Raw genomic sequence first — 17,128 nt, 5'->3', positions numbered from 1 at the left:
TGGGATCAAGCCCCACATTGGGCTCTGCTCAGCAGGAAGCCTGCTTTTGCCTCTCTCTTTGCCTGCTTGGGATCTCTCTCTCTCTCTCTCTCTCTCTCTCTCTCTGTGTCAAATAAATAAATAAAATCTTTTTTTAAAAAAAAGAAATATTAAAGGGAGGGACAACTGGGTGGCTCAGTCTTTTAAGTATCTAACTCTTTTTAAAAAGATTGATTGATTGATTTATTAGAGATAACAAGCAGGCAGAGAGGCAGTCAGAGAGAGAGGAGAAAGCAGGCTCCCTGCTGAGCAGAGAGCCCTATGTGGGGCTCGGTCCCAGGACCCTGGTATCATGACCTCAGCCGAAAGCAGAGGCTTAACCCACTGAGCCACCCAGGCACCCCAAGTATCTAACTCTTGATCTCAGGGTTGTGAGACTGAGCCCCACGTTGGGCTTCTTGCTCAGTGGAGAGTCTGCTTGAGATTCTCTTTCTCCCTCTTCCTCTGCCACCACCTCTAAAAATAAATAAAACTTTAAAAAAGAGAGAGAAATATTAAAGGGAATCCTTCAGGCTGAAATGAAAGGATACTAATCAGTGACTCAAATCCACACAAGGAAGAAAGAGCAAACTATGGAGGTAAATATAAAAGGTAATAAAAATATAAGACAATATAAGTCTATCTTTTGTTTATAACTCTTCTATTCTTCTGATTTAAGACAATGAAATGAAAATGAAGAAAACAATTCTATTATCGCATGACATTAAAAAGATTAAAATACTGAGGAATAAATTTAAAGAAGTACAAAATGTATTAACTTTTCCTCAGTTACTGTTTTCATATGCCATATGATTCTTGCTGGGAATTTTAGTAACATATTGCATCATTCCGGGAGCACCCAGATAACTGTCTAGAAAACAATAGCAACAGTACTCTCTGCATTTCTGTATTAAATTTAACTGGAGAAGAAAAAGAGACTCAAATGTTGAATGAAATACCTGATGGGCAAAACAGATACAGAATCCTAGGAGGAGAACTGGCAAGGAAATTGTTTTCCTTGTGTTAAGTCTGGGATGTCACTTTTCAGAGGGCATTCCTTGTTAGCCACTTTTACTGAAACAGGCTGAGATCTATAGTTATATTTTACTCCATTCTTCAACCTCAGATAATCATGATAAGTTTTAAGCACAGTTTTAAAAGTAGGGACTTTGGGGTGCCTGGGTGGCTCATTTGGTAGGGCGAGTAACTCTTTGATTTAGGCTCAGGTCACAATCTCAGGGTTGTGAGATGGGTCCTGCATCAGGCTTCACACTCAGCAGGGCGCATGCTTGAGATTCTGCCCCCGTCCCTCTGCGCTTCCCACTTGTGTTGTCTCTCTCCCAGATAAATAAATAAACCTTAAATAAAAGGTAGGGACTTTGATATCAGGCTGATCTAATTTGGGTTTGGCTCTTCAACCTATGAACTGCATGACATTGGGCAAATTATTTATTGTCCCTAACCTTCAATTTCCTTATCATTACCAGTATTCCTTACCTCAATTATAAAAATCATGTCTAAATATTAGAGTCTTAAATGAGACAATACATATGAATTATTTAGCAAAGTGCCTGAGAGAAACAAATGTGCAAAAAATACTTATTTTAAGCCTGCTCCTCTCAGGCAACTATTGCTTGCTGCTTTCTAGAAAGGCTTCCTTTTCTAGAATGTCATACAAATGGAATAATCACTATGCACTCTCTCTTTTTTTAAATCTGCCTTCTTTAACTTGGCTTAATTATCTTGAGATTCACCTACATTGTTATGTCTATCAGTAGTTCTTCACTTTTTATTGCTGAGTAGTATTCCTTGGATGGGTATATCCTATTAATCAATTTTTAGGCATTATGTAAATAAGGAAAAACTCTTGGAGTTTCTCTAAGGAAATAAATGTACCTTTTCTTTTCTTCATTCACAGAGGCTTTAGGGAACCTGAGCTCCAAAGAGAAGAGCAAACAGATCTGTTGATTGAAGGTGGGCTGGTCTCTGCAATACAGCTACAGGGCCAGAATTTGGGAGACAGGAAAAGAACCTGTATGGGAAAGCTAGTCTCTAGTTTTATTCTTTCTTTTTCCATCCTAATAGTTTCTTTTCTCCCACAATATTTAATAAAGGTCATGTTAAATGTTACAGCCTGCCAGACATTTAAGAAAAAAAAAATACCAATTCTACACAAAACTCTTCCAAAAAGTTGGTTTCATTTTCGAGGCTAGCATTGCCCTGATATCAATACCAGAAAACAGGCATTACAAGAAAAGAAAACTACTGCTCAATGTCTATCATAAACACAGAAGCAAAAAAGCTCAACATGATGTTAGCAAATAAAATCCAGCAATATACATAAAGGATAATACATCACAATCAAGTAGGGTTTATTCCAGGAAAGCAGGGTTATGTATAACATTCAACTGTTCATCAATGTAATTCATTTCATTAACAGAATTTTAAAAATCATATGGTCATCTTAACAGATGCAAACAAAGAAGCATTTGACATTATTCCACATCTGTTCATTAAAAAAAAAAAAAAAAAAAAAAAAAAAGCTTCCAGGAATATAAGGGAACTTCCTCAACCTGATAAAGACAATCTACAAAAACCTACAGACAACATTATACTTAACTAAAGACCAAGTGATTCCTCCTAGGATTAGTAACAAGGCATGGATGTCCATTCCTATGTCTTCTATTATACTGGGCATTCTAGCTAGAGAATAAGGCGAGAAAAATGAGGCATAAACACTGGAAAGAAAGCAAGCCTTCATTTGCAGATGACATGAGCATTTTGTAGAATAGTCTAATAATTCTATAAAAATCTACTTAGCAATAAACAAAATGAAAGCAAACTTGTACACTTGAAACTACATGACATTAATGTGTAAAATTAAAGAAAACCTAGATAAACAGGGGTGTATACTTTCTTTATGGATCAGATCAGAAGAATCAATATTGTTAAGATGTTAATTCTTCCAAACTTAATGCTAGATTCAATGCAGTCCCAATGTAGCAGGTTTGGTTTTTTTTTTTTTTTTTTTTTTTTTTAAGAAATCAAAAAGCTGATTCTGAAATTTTTATAAAAGTGGAAGGATCTAAAATAGCCAAAACAACTTTGAAAAAGAATAAAAAGTTGTAAAGCTTACACTATCTGATTTCAAGACTTGCTATAAAGTCATGGTGAACAAGATCTGTGGTATTGGTATAAAGATAGCTCTCCAGATAAAGACTGTGGCATAAAGACAGACATACAGATTAAATGAAACCAAACAGAGAGTCTAGAAATAGCACGCACATATTTGATGGACTGATTTTTGACAAAGATGTCAAGGTAATTCAATAGGGAAGAAGACGTTTTCCAAAAACTAGTGCTGGGACAATGAAATATCTGTATGCAAAAACAAAACCTCAACCCCTACTTCATACCATATATAAAAAATTAACTTGAAATGAAATAGATTAGAGACCAAACTGCAAAAGCTCACACTGTAAAACTTCCAGAAAAAAACACAGGAGAAAATCTTTGTGAACTTGAATAAGACAGTGATTTCTTAGAAAAGGCACAGAGAGCACAAACCATACAACAAATTGATGAATTACACTTTATGAAAATTAAAATTTCTGTTCTTTATTACAGCATAATCCCAGCTACACTTTTAATACACCTGGACCAAACTTTAAGGAAAGAGTGATAGCAGCCTGGAGAATCCAGACCCAAAATGGCAAGAATAATCTGTGGAGAGTGGAGCCTCCCCAGATTTACTTTAAAACCACCTGTTCCCGGGCACCTGGGTGGCTCAGTGGGTTAAGCCGCTGCCTTTGGCTCAGGTCATGATCTCAGAGTCCTGGGATCGAGTCCCACATCGGGCAGCAGAGAGCCTGCTTCCCTCTCTCTCTCTCTGCCTGCCTGCCTCTCCATCTACTTGTGATTTCTCTCTGTCAAATAAATAAATAAAATCTTTAAAAAGAAAAAAAAACCCACCTGTTCCCTGGGTTCTGGCTGCTTGCTCTAGTAGATAGCCTTGGCTGCCACCATTTTCCTGTCTCCAAACACCAGCTGTATCAAGTGAAGGGTGGGTTCTGGCATGGCCCCCACCGTGCTGGCTGTGACAGGAGCTGCAACAGCTCTGACCCGACCAGACCCACGGAGGGAGGCTCCAGCTTTACTCATGGCTACCATGAGGGACTGGGTCACCATCTGGAAGTGTGAAAACTGGACCAAGGCGAGGCAGGGGACCAGAAGTAGCCCTCAGATGATTTCTTCTCCATTCTTCCCTTATGGACTGTTTTGAGGGCTTCTTAGAAGCAATCACACACAAACCTCTAGATGTGTTTTCTCATGAAGCCTTGGCTAGTTCAGTTACAAACCACCTATATTTGTGTTCCCTTCTTTCTCTACTCATTTCCCTTTAACCATGATGGCTCCATTCTTAATGCCCTGAGGTTGTGTCTCCCAATACCCAACAGAACATTCACAATTGGCTTTGCCTCGGGTTTTACTTTCAAGGCTAAGACAAAATATAATAATAGCCCTATGAGGAAGTTGGGACTGTCATTAAACCATCATGTGCAAGCAGGGACACGGAGGCCCGGAGAGGTTAGGAAGTTTATCTAAGATTCTATAGCCAGTACATGGAGGAAGCAGGATTGAATCTGACTCCAAAGTCCATGCTCTTAGCAATTCTGCTATTATTCTGCCTGAGGGTACTTGTTCTGGCCATCTGCCAGTTTCTTCCTAGACCTTGATTCTAAGGAGAAGATCCTGTCCTTGTTATGAGTTGTGGCACATCCAGAGTCCCTTTTTCAGAGGAGTTTGGTTGTGGGACTTTCTTATCATGTTTGTATTGTGAAAAAAGATCTGAGCCAGTTTGGGTGAGGAGCAGTTGTAAGACAAAGCATATTAGAAACAGTAACTCTAGCCATTCTTGACAGCTGGGTAGACAGATACATTCAGCGAAGGGAACATTTCTGACTGCGACAAGATTGCTCTTCAGACTGTGATGTGAACTGGGGACCTTTACACTTCAACCTGCCCATCACTAGACAGAAAAGAAAGTGTGACCCTTCTCCTATTCCCCACCCACTCTTACCATGACAGGTATGTCTTTGATTGCTAAGGAGTGGCTGATACTGTTACACTGATAATATGTAACAGGGCGGAAGCAGCCTTTCAGGTTCCTGTGCATTTAAAAAAATACATTCAGTTGTTCAGTGATAAGTTTCCAAACGTCAGTGGTGACTTCACAGTAGGAAGAAGACTTATTTTTGAAGTTTAAAAGGATGTTTATGAGGAAGAAGGTGAAAAAAGACAATTAATTTTGGTTCTTTAATTTGATAAACCCTTTGGGTGATCATCTTGGTAACCTACGTATCCTGTGACAGACCCTGGGACTTCAGGGGTGAGTAAGAAATAGCCATGGAGTGACCGACTGTCTTGGTTTGCCTGGGACTGAGGGCGTACTCAGGATGCAGGACTTTCAGTGCTAAATCTGGGAAAACCCCAGGCAAGTTGATTACTCTACCTGTACCCCAAAGAGTTCACCGGCTAACGAGGAAGACAGTTACACAAGTATATGTATATATGTTTGAAATAGTGTGATATGTAAGATTATGGAATAATGATAATGGCTTTTACTTCTATAGCACTTTCTGAGTCAGGCACTCTTCAGAATAATACCTTTATGTGCATCAGCTCTCTGAATCCCAAAATAGCCTTGTGAAGTAAGGACTACTGTTATCCCCACCTTATGTAGTAGGGAATTAGGGAACTACTAAGGGGGCAGATCTGGGATTCAAATGGGAGGCAATATGGATTTGAGAGATGATTTGAGAGCTTAGCCTCTTAACAGCGCTCTCAAATGTTTAAGGCAAGAAATAGCATAGAGGGATGAGTGACAGGAGATGTCATAGGAGAAGAGGGTATGGGGGATGAGTTAGAGATGTTGATGACTGAGCAACATTTTGGACAATGAATGAGGAATCAACGAGCAGGAAGGACAGGAAAGGGCATTCCAGATATAAGAGCTCAGGTTAGGACATGTCATAGTATTGCTGGCGGGCTGATGTCCACAGGGGCTCTAATGGAATTCTTTTGGGCACTGACACTTCCAAAGGATATTTCAACTTTCACACTAGGACCTTGGGAAAGAAGTCTGGAAAGATAGCAGGGCTAGGCCATCAAGGGTTTTGCATACCATTATGAAGGATAATAGATTTCAACCTGTTCACAGGAGGGAAGCACTAGAGAAAGGCTGCGATTTGCACTTTTGGAGAATCACTCTGGTAGTATCCAGAGGGTGGTTTGAAGGGGACCTGTAACAGGCACAACCAAATATAAGGCCCCTGAATAAGTCCCTGGTGACTGAATAAGAGCTGGTGACTTCAACTCCAGCATGTTACAATGGGGATAGAGAGGGCTAGGCAGATTAAAAAGAGGGAGAAAGTAAGATAGACCAAACTTGGTTAGTGATTGGAGGTAGGGATGTAAGGCGTTAGGAAACCTGAGGATAGCTTTTGCTAGCTCTGCTTCATTGACTAAGTGCCAAATGGCTGCACCAATAATTAAGAAAAGAGGAGAAATGCAGGGAGACGAGTGGATCTAAAAGGGGAAAGATGGTGAGTTTAGCTTCCTACATGTGACTCTCAACGGTCTAGAGGAAAATCATCTAATTCAAGCATCCCATAAAAAGAAGGCAATAGCTTGTCCCAAGGCTACTTAATTTTCTGATCAAGAATGAAAGAATAAAAGGGCCTGTGGGGGGTTCAGTGGGTTGTGCGTCAAACTCTTGGTTTCGGCTCAGGTTGTGATCTCAGGTTGGTGAGATCAAGCCCCATATTGAGCTCTGCATTCAGGGGGAGTCTGATTGAGATTCTCTCCTCCTCCCTCACCCCTACCCTTCACCCCTGCCCTCTGGTTAGCATGTGTGCACTCTCTATTAAATAAATAAATCTTAAAAAAAAAAAAAGAGTGAAGTGGTCATTACAAGAGAAGTTCTTGGAAACAGGTATGAAATAAATAGAAAGCAGAAGAATTAATATAGCATTAAGGCAACATCCTTTGGGTTTTCCTGAACTTAATACATTCACTTATGATAAGCTATGAGTGTCTTAATTTGTCATTCCTCCTAAGAATATTTGTTTTATAAAAGATGGCAATATTTAACTGAATCCCTGATGAAAGAATTTCAGGTACCTTAATCCTAGAGATGGTACAATTCTTCTGGCCAATGAGTCTTCCAGAATTCCTCAAATAAATCATAGTACATTTACAGCTACTATTTCCATGTGCATGGGAGGGGGGTAATTTGAACATAAATTCTATGAAGAGGTTCTACTTATCCTTGAACTAACTCCTCTCAAAATGTTCATTTCAAAAAATTTAAGATCTTCAGTATCATGGTGTCTTAAATATATAAAGTTAGTTATTACTGACTAGTATTGATAAAAATTATTTACATAACCTATTTATTTGAAGTTGTTTTTTTTTTTAAATGCCATTTTTCAGTTCTATTCTCCCTTTCTAATCCCCTGAGGATGATCATGCTTCCTTCAGAGTACCCTGTATCCCTCTGATGAGGAATCAACACCCCATATAAACCCTCATCCACAGGTTTCTGATGCCTGGTCTCTGGGATTGCCGTGTGTGAACAATGATCTTGACTACCTACTCCATCTTTAATTGGAAAGCTTTAAGTAGTACCTCATGGATAAATCAAGTGAACTTAGCATGTCTTCTTTGAAACAATCGGGAAGGGGGTGGGGGGAATGGAAGAATGGAGATCCAGGGAAAGTAAGGGGTTTGCTAAAGGCACCCAGTTTGGGAATGAGTAGAGGTGCCCTGCTATCCTGATATCTCTAACCATTAGGCAATTCCATCTCCTTCTTGTTAGAATGCCATCGTTTGTGAAATAGCCAAATCACATGGGAGAATGACCCTGCTCTGATTATTGAGTGGTCTGGGATCCGTTCTACTCTGCAAAATTTTGCCCATCATTCAGAGTTCCTAACTTTGGTTTTTATTTAGAAAAGCATGCTGTTTACTATTCTACCGTCATCCATCTTTGTCAGCATCCAAGGCCACAACTCCAACTGAAAGGCCAGTGATACACTGCAGATAGAGTGCCCCAAAGATAGTAAACTCTGTATAACATTTGTATGGATTCCGAACCAAGCAGAAATGGATTGGTGAGGCCCTAATGCCTTATAGTAGGCCAGGCAAAGAAAAGACAAAGAAGACATGATAGTGGCAGTGGTAGTGGGAAAAGCAAAAGCTTGCTCCATTCACCTTTCCCCTCTGCAGAGGTTGGCTCACATCTAATTTAGGACAGGAAGAAATCAAGTGAGTGCAGGGATTTTGTGTCCCAGCAGAGAAGCAAAATCAGACTTGATTATAAGTGGTACTCCCAGTGGCCTTGGCAGAGCCAAAGACTAGCATGGGTAATAAGACCCTTACAATATCCCACTTGGAACCTGGTATGCCCTACCAACCATGTATCTTCATGGAATTAAAAGAAGGATGTAAAGCATATGGGTACAGAAGTCACAGTGGATCAAGCAGGGGTCTGCATGCATGTTCACCGTATGTCCTCAGCAGGTACCTTCAACATCACAGTCATGATGCTGTGCACAGGCACGCTCACCCAGGATGGACAGAATGCTGGTAGCCCACTCTGCATGTCTAGCTAGATTAAAGACAAGATGCCTGGGTTTACACTTAGGATTATCAGCACGATGGGATCCACCTTTACCTGACCCAACAGGTATTTTGTAGGTACTCAGGAACCCGATTGGGAAATGATCTGATACAACAAAAGAATATTCTGTTTTTCATAGCTCTTGTTAATCTGTTTGGCAAGCACATAATGTCCTCAAGCTTGCTACGAATAAAATGCCTAATTATCAGAAATGGGGCTTCCCCACCCCCATTCTCGCCTCTCCACATGGACATGTATGTGCTTGTGTGCGTTCTTCGTGGACTGCCTGCAGCTAACTTTGGAAGATGCATATTTTTTTATATCATTTAAACCGCAGCAACACACATACATTTAAAAAATAATCAGTGAATTAGAAAGCCCCACATTCATATGAAGAAAGACAACAATAAATTTCACTTACCAGTTTAGGTTGTTCGAGGCAGCAGAGGAACAAGTTGTTGCTAATTGTCCAGCGCTTTCATTCAATAAATCACATTGGCTTTGCTTTCTCCTGTGGCTCAGCCTCTGCGCAAAGCAAGCGAACCTCCTTCCTATTCTGTGTAAAGAATAAAATGTGAACAGGATCAGTTCAGGCAAGAGCTGAAGTCCATGATCACTAAGCTACTCTTGCTGCAAAATAAAAGAGCAAATGATGCACAGGGAGGAAAGGGGAGAGGAAAACAGCTTGGCTTGAATCTAGGTGTATTCTCAGGACTGCAACCCTGAGAAGGCTTGGTTTCTCAATCTCTTGTGCATGTAGTAAAAGGATGCCATGACTTCAGTGTGTCCTTAGCCTATTGTGTTTGTAAGGTCCATTAGGAACGGCATGCAGGGACAACAAGCTTCATGGCAAACAAGCCAGAATCAGAACTGGCTGTCACTCAAGGATGAGCAGAGGGGCAGCAAGGCAGTCAGTTAGTTTTGTACTCTATCAACTGCAGGCAAAGAAATATCGTCTGGCATCCAAGAGCCCATCCAGCAATCTGTGACTGCAAATGATTGACAGCTCTCCTGGGACCAGACACCCCCTTACTGCCACAGCTCCCTGGGACGAGCAGCACACAGGTGGCCACCGCATTCCTCCACCTAAGGCACCTGTGCAATCCTTTACATGCTCCCAGCAAGAGCTAAGAAAGCTTCCAATCTGGTCCGAGCTGCTCAAGCATTCCTAGAGTTTTCGCCTGAGCAGGTTCTGAGGAAGTAGTCTGCGTATCTCGGACTTAAGACATGAAGAGGCTCAGTCTTAGGAGGAAGATTCCAGTGCTCCTTTCATGCCGGCTATGTATGGGTGTACCTGCCTCCTTTAATGACGTTATGCCGTACATGACTAATGAAACAGAGAGAACGAATTTCCTAGAAAGCCACTTATTTAGGCAGTTATCATGTTTCTCTCTGAAATAAAATGGCAAATGACCTTCACAGGCTGCTTTTATGTTAGGGAGACATTGCTGATTGAGAGCATATATTAACAGCCCCCCTCCCCCCAGCACACAGATACACACACACAGACGTCCCTAGCAACAGCATTAAGGATCTTTCTAAAGATCTCTTCAGATTCTCTCTCTGCCAAATGAAAGCTTAGCTGCTATGATGACTTCAGAAATAGTTTTGGACCCTTCTACTAGGCACTGACTCTTGTATGTTATTTATACTGAGAGCCAAATCAACTCCCAAATTTTGAATGCAACTCTGTAGCAAATCAGGAGAAAGTCTTAGTTATAAACAAGAGGGTGGAGTGTTAGTCTTTTGGCCTGGTAATTAATTAGAATCCTGGGAATGGCATCTTGTGTTCCTAAAAATCCACCCCTTTCTAGAGACAGCATTTCATTCTGGCGGCTGACTCGTCCTAGACAAGTGTCTGCTCTGCAGTTGGGATCTGAGGCGAAACTCCGTGACTCATAAAATCTCCCATAGAGGGGCGCAGGTTAGCTTTTCACAATTGTCTTACTTTTTCTTTTCTCATTCGAAAGGCAAAATCTCTCTTTGGAATATTTTTTTTCCCTCTCCCTCTTCTTAGACTTATTTGTCCATGGAAGCATTGCTATGAATAATCTAATTTGGCAATATTCGTGCCCTTGAGGTTCAGAAGGCTATTTTTTCAACAAGGATTAAGAAAGAGTCAGGCTACCCTTTTGCAGCTTAAGCCTAAATGATTGCCAGGTAAAACTTTATCCTTATCTCTAAACAAACTTTGACTTTAATGCAGATTTACTTAAATTCCGTCTGCTGGGGAAAGCCAGGTGACTGAGTCATTCTACTAAGGTTAGGGGCTGCCTCCGAGGGGTCATGATTCAATCTGCCGTAAAAACCTAGGGAGATGAAGCTTTAGTAATGGTGCCATCGCTTCCAAGAGCAAATGCCCAAGACTGAGTCATGTTCTGTCCATTGCACTCATTCATCTATTTATTCCTCAATCCGCTCTTAACGAACAGTACTTAAGTTTATTAAGTACTCAGTCCTTGTGTCACATTGTGCTAAATATTTTAATGTTACCAAAAAGCTTATCAACGAGAACTAGCAAAATTCCCTGTAATTTGGCTCTGCCTACCTCTGTAGCCTAATTTCTTGCCCCCTTCCTACTCGCCCTCCATGTGTAGCCTTTTTAAACGTCTTTCAGATCCTTGGACATGCCATTCTATCTCTCAATTCCAGAATCCTGCATATGATATTCTTCTGCCCCAATGCTTGGTCCCATTTGTCTGGATAACTCATGTACAGCGCTAGAGTCTTGGCTTAAACATCACCTCTCTCCATGATACTTTTCTGGCCCTTGGGCTGTTAGTCTCCCCACTTTGTGGTCCTAGAGCACCTTCTTGCCCTTCGTGATATCCATCACATTTTGTTCCACTTACTTGCTTTACATTAGCCATCCCTATTTTGCTCTAAGAGTTTAAGTGTGAAGTCTCCTATTTACTGCTCGATTTCCAGGATAGCAGGATTCCTGGCACATAGAAGGCATTCAATAAATATTTAGAGAGTGTTTGGTTGAAGTGCTTAGCATGTATCTGTTGAATGAATAAACCATTTCAAAGAATAATAGTGGTCTTATAATTGAAAGGGACCCTAAAGTACCCTTAGTGCCATCTAAATTTTTCTTGCCAACTGGCCATCCAGTGCAGTCTCACCTCCTCTAATTATTTCTTCTCGATTCATCTCAGCCCAGAGTGATCACACACTTATTTTGTCCCCTGGCCTCCAGCACTCTCACGGCATATTCTTGATTTTTGTTTTCCAGCTGTTTCCCAGCCGTTGTTTCTTCTCTATAGACTAGTATTCCCCATAATGCCAAGCATAAGCCTGCAGTTATTTGATGCTTGATACATTCAATAGCAAATATTTGAACAGGGAGTTAAATGATCAGTCTTAGGTGCCTGGGTGGCTCAGTCAGTTAAGCATTTGCCTTCGGCTCAGGTCATGATCCCAGGGTCCTGGGATCGAGCCCCACGTCGGGCTCCCTGCTTAGCGGAGAACCTGCTTCCTCTTCTCCCTCTGGTACTCGTCCTGCTTATATGTGCGCGCGCTCTCTCTCTCTCCCCCTCTGACAAACAAAATCTTTAAAAGACACCATCAGAGTTGCACTTTAGGAATATTACTCTGGTATTGGGGAAGAATGGATTACATTGGCCAGGCTAAGACAGGACTCTAATAATGACCACAGCACAGAGATAGAATTTAAAAACAGCTTTGTGTTTCTTTCCCTCCGCCTCCCCCCACCACCGCACCCTCCACATCATAATACCCGTGTTCTCATCTGGAACACTGAGAATGTTTGTTCCACACTCAGCACTTCCCCTCCACCCAATTCCACCCCCAGAGTTAGCTCACTTGCTTAAGTTATTTGTGAACATGTCTCACTAATTCAAGCTCCTCTGAAGACAGGGATTACATTTTAGTTCATCTGTATCTTCTTTCTTTAGCCGTTACACTGCCTGGCCTGGTGTCTCTAGAGAGTTAAGTGCTCAGTCAGTATTAAGAAAAACACATTCTTTATGCAAAGTGCTGGATAAAGCACTAGGATGAGGCGGGTTGAACAAAGATGAGAGGTCTCTTTTTAATGATAAAAGGGCTCTCTTTAGGGAGAGAGAATCAGTACTTCCTTCCTAGATGCTTAGGGAAGATTCACAGAGAAGTTCGTGTTTGCACTGATCTGGCAGAATGAAGACCTCTAGAGGTTCAACAGAAGAGAAGGAAATGGAGTTGATGCACAGAATTCCTAGAATGTTTAGGGAATGACAAGTGATCCAGCTGGGCTGGAGAACACGTGGAGGGTAAGATCTAATGGAATTCCAGCTGCAGAAATGCCGGGGTGGGATCGGGGTATGTGTGGATTCGATGTTAGAGTTTGGACATTTTTCCTAGAGGTGACAGGGATTTGGGCAGGAGAATGGCAGCACCGAGGATTAAGCTCCCTCTGGTCTAGCCACTGAGGCCCAAGAACTGAAGTGGGGAGAGCCAGGAAGCAGGAAGATGTGGAGGGCCAGGGCCTGTGGAACTGGAAAACAGAAGCTGACCGTCGGGCACACTCTAGAGGAGGACCTGTCAGCGGTGCAGCTGAGAGTGAAGGAAGATGGGAGAGGGAGTAAGCAAGAAGCTGAAGATGGCTTGAGCGTTTTAATTTGTGTGACAGCAGATGATGGCGACCCCAAGGATGCGGGTGTACAAACACAGGGCTAATGTAGGCATTCATGACATGGTCTGTGCGTCTCGTGAAGGTAGAGGCAAGAGCAAGAGGCCAAGTCCTTGCAGCCATGTGGAAAGTGCCTGGACTGCTCTGAAGAAGCCATTCAATAGTGGCCAAAGAGGTCAGTTCAGGCTGTGTTGGACCAACTACCCCTGGCAACAGGCAGGACCCTCCGCAAGGGAACGGACACAGAGTCTACCCAGAAAGAGGATTTCCCATCTCAGAGTTGTGGAGCTTGGTGGGAGAAAGTCTAGCTGGCGATGAGGAGTTTGAGTCCTGGAGATGCTTCTCACTGGCTGAGTGACCTTGGGTAAGTTATTTTCTATCTACCAGGTCTCAGCTTTCTGACTTGGCAAGTAAGGGAGTGGGGCCAGTTACTTCAAAGGCCCCTTTGGTACTCTCCTCTGATTTGTGAAGTGCCACGTTGAGAATTTCAGGATACTTGTGAAACGAGACCAAAGCCCACCAACATCAGAGGCTAGCAATGTCCACTCTCTCCTGCAAAACCATGCCCCATATTTTGAGAACGTTCATATATCACTGCAAATGCATGTCTGCCCTGTGGTTAGTTCTATGTGGTTAGTTTGTAAGACATAAATTTAAATTGATCACTTTTTGATGACCTTTTTCTAACAATTTTTCACTCTTTTTTTCAGCAAAGTTTTTTTTTTTTTTTTTTTTTTTAGGGGTGCCTTTTCATCGGAGTCTCAAAATTAAATTATGAGAAGAAAGCAGCAGTCCCTTACTGTGGTCAGCAAAGAGTCTGGCCAGCCTACTTCCGCTCCCTAATCTCCTGACCTTCCTCAGGGCGCGGCCACTCAGGAACAGCTCTGATTCTTTTTTCAAAAATAAAATGTGCTACTTATCAAAAGCTGCTCAAAAGGAGACAAAAAAAAAAAAAAAACAAAAAAAAAAAAACAAAAAAAAACCCAAAAACCTAACACCCCAGGGTGTATCTGAACATGCTTATTATGTGCGAAGTTGTTAGTCATGAATGTAAAACTCTTCCTCCTCCTCCCTCTCAATTACTAAGCCCCAAAGAAAAAAGGAAACAGCGGTGGGGGAGGGCAGTGGCTATTCAGTCCAAAGCAGACCTTTTCAAAAGGTGCAGACTGTTCATAGGCATGCTATTTCTTGATTATTTTGTTTTAAGCACCAGCTGACCTTTTAGACTGAAAGTAAAGGTCCCAAAATATCCTGAGAAACTCTCTTGCCCCCCCCCAACCCCGCCCTGCCTAAGTCTCGGAGACCAGACTCATGACGTTCAGAAAGACTCTTCAAAAAGAGATGGGCCGTGTGACTTCTGCTGTGATTTGATGACAGAGTGTTTATCTGAACTAATCATGTGAGATTTTCCAGTGCTGGATTTTTGAGAAATGGGATTCTCTTAAGGAGGTTACAAACACTTCACTGAAAGCTTTCCAAGAACGGCTTCATGCCGCCTCTCAGCAGCCTCTTGCTGGGCTGTAGCACCGATGTGATAATCAGGGTCCGAGCTTCTGAAAAGTCTTCTTGTTCTGGCTGCCACCCTCCTTTCAGTCATCATAAGAATTCTCAAACTATGAATCCCCTATTGTCTGTGTGAGCCCAGGATCCCCCACACCATGCCGAGGAAGGAATGTGAACCTCCTAGGTCTGGTCCTAAGCCTCAACCCTGTCCAGCAGGTCACAAAGCCCCATTTATACTCGGCTCCAAAGTTTTATCATAATTCTTTATCTGCTCAGCCCCATATATCCTCTCGGGCAGTCAGGAGACGTTCGGTAATGAAGCCCATTTATCCTCATTTTCTCAATCGGCACACTTACGGTTCTAATATTTATGTTCACACTGTCCTAATTTTGAATGTCAAAGATACTATAGGAGACAAGTAGCATTGCCAAAGGATAACTGAAGTAAGAAGTGTTCACCAGAGACGGAGGTGCAATCTGCTTTGTCATACTACCAATCACTGCATCACCAATAGTTAATTTCAACAGCATGGTGGAAATGTAGGAACAAATACTGCCATTCATTCGACCCCTCCCATGTGGCGTGCAGCACCAGCACTGCATTCTCCCACTCTGCGAAGAGGACTATCCGCTTTTTACTGGTGAGGAAACTAAGGCTCAAAGAGGTTAATAAACTGGTTTCTGTGCATTTGGGGGCTGAGCTGAGACTCAAACCCAGACCTCTGACAAAGAAGCTCAAAGCATTTGTACCTCTCTCCTTTGCCTCTTCCCAGAAATACAGTTTGTGAGTAATTTTAAATTAGTATAATGTAGCTATTTTTCATCACAAATACATAAAGAATTTTGAACTTAGGGCTGTGAAAAGGTTTTGGCCAACCGAATATGGAGATCTGTTCTGGTATTAGCACCCTGCTAGGTCAGAGTAAGAATTTGTGGCATATGGTTCACCTATCAATAGGTGGCAGTATTCACCTAAATCTCTCCAAGAGGAATCCGCACAGGTCACTTCTCCTCACAACCATCCCCAAGGCCATCTACGTTCTTTGATGCACTGGATTTTATCATAAAGAATAGCATTTACAATAATTGAGCTGCTAACTGGATCTTCACCTTGCCTTTGGAGAGTGAGATCTGGACTGTAGTGGGTTGTGTGGTAGGGAGACGTGCCATCACAGAGACCTTGGGACCCCCCTCCATTCACGACATTTGTTTGGCCATTTCTTTGGGGGAAAGTCTTTTGTTTGCAACAGGAAGCCAAAGATGATTTGTGTCTTCACCTACTTTAAGGATGTTATGCAGAATTTTTGAGTAATTTAAAAATAAAATCATTAATGCCCTAGGATTTGGTAATTCAGATGTTTGTAATTCAGAGAAAGTTTGCTCAGATCAGGATGATAAAGCAACTGGCAGACCTCATGGTTTCCGTGTGGTTTCAAAATCTATGTATATGTACACGCACCCGGCAAATGAATGAATCTTCACCAGGATGCATGAAAACTGGGTCCATAAAGTAGTTAAGTGCTCAGTACACAAGTCAAAGTGGTCAAGTTGATGAGGTCAGACGACTGAAGCTTAAATGACCACTGGATTTCAGGCAGACTCTTCTCTTCCCCCTATTCCTATGTATCCTCTTTTTTTCTGTAAAGAAAATCTTCGTATCAAAAATACCTTTAGTTAAAGTATTAGTACAGAATCTGTCTCTATTTTCCAGCTGCTTATAATAAGAGTCTGCCGGGTAGGATTTAGTTTTACAAAGTCAGGAAAAGAGGTGTGGTGGCTGATAAAAAGTTAGATAAGCTGAGAGAGTCTTAGGCCTATTTTTATGTTGACTTCCCCATATTCATTTGGGATACCTGGGATTGATTGTCAGAAACAACCAAGAAGCAAAGAGATATTAGATGAGGAGTCCTGACTCTCAGAAATTAAGAAGGTGACTAAAGAAGATTCTCAGGAGACAAGGTTCAAAAGAATTCAGACTGGCTGGTAAATGAAGGTGGAGGGCCTCAGAGACGGCATCTTAACTCTCTCTTTTAGGTTTCCAGATGGAATGAGTGTCTTTCTCTCCTCCCACTGCAGCATTTGTAACTAAGGTTAGTGCGCTCTGTACAGTCTACCTTCGCTAGAATTACTTGAGGCCCCATTTCCCTTACTGGACTGAGATCTCCAGGACAGCGGGACTCAGGCCTCCCTAACTTTCGATTTTGCCTCTCAGTTCAGGGACCTGGGCCTTGTGTATGGTAGATGATGTGCAACACATATAGGTTTAGTTGAACTGAATTAGAGAACTCAGATAAACA

General features: G+C 41.9%; 1 protein-coding gene across 1 annotated transcript in view; it reads right to left on the bottom strand.

Annotated features, from left to right (window-relative positions):
- The window catches only part of ANKFN1 (ankyrin repeat and fibronectin type III domain containing 1), a 266,145-nt gene that overhangs the window by 158,173 nt on the left and 90,844 nt on the right, over positions 1-17,128 (bottom strand). Inside the window, exon 2 of the mRNA XM_059148501.1 lies at positions 9,123-9,257. The gene's annotated coding sequence lies outside the window, so the exon portion shown is untranslated. The remainder of the gene's footprint in view (positions 1-9,122; positions 9,258-17,128) is intronic.

The sequence above is a fragment of the Mustela lutreola genome, chromosome 15, assembly GCF_030435805.1.
Source record: "Mustela lutreola isolate mMusLut2 chromosome 15, mMusLut2.pri, whole genome shotgun sequence".
Taxonomy (NCBI): Eukaryota; Metazoa; Chordata; class Mammalia; order Carnivora; family Mustelidae; genus Mustela; species Mustela lutreola.
Note: the sequence above shows the minus strand (reverse complement) of the source record. Positions and strands in the feature narration are given on the sequence as shown.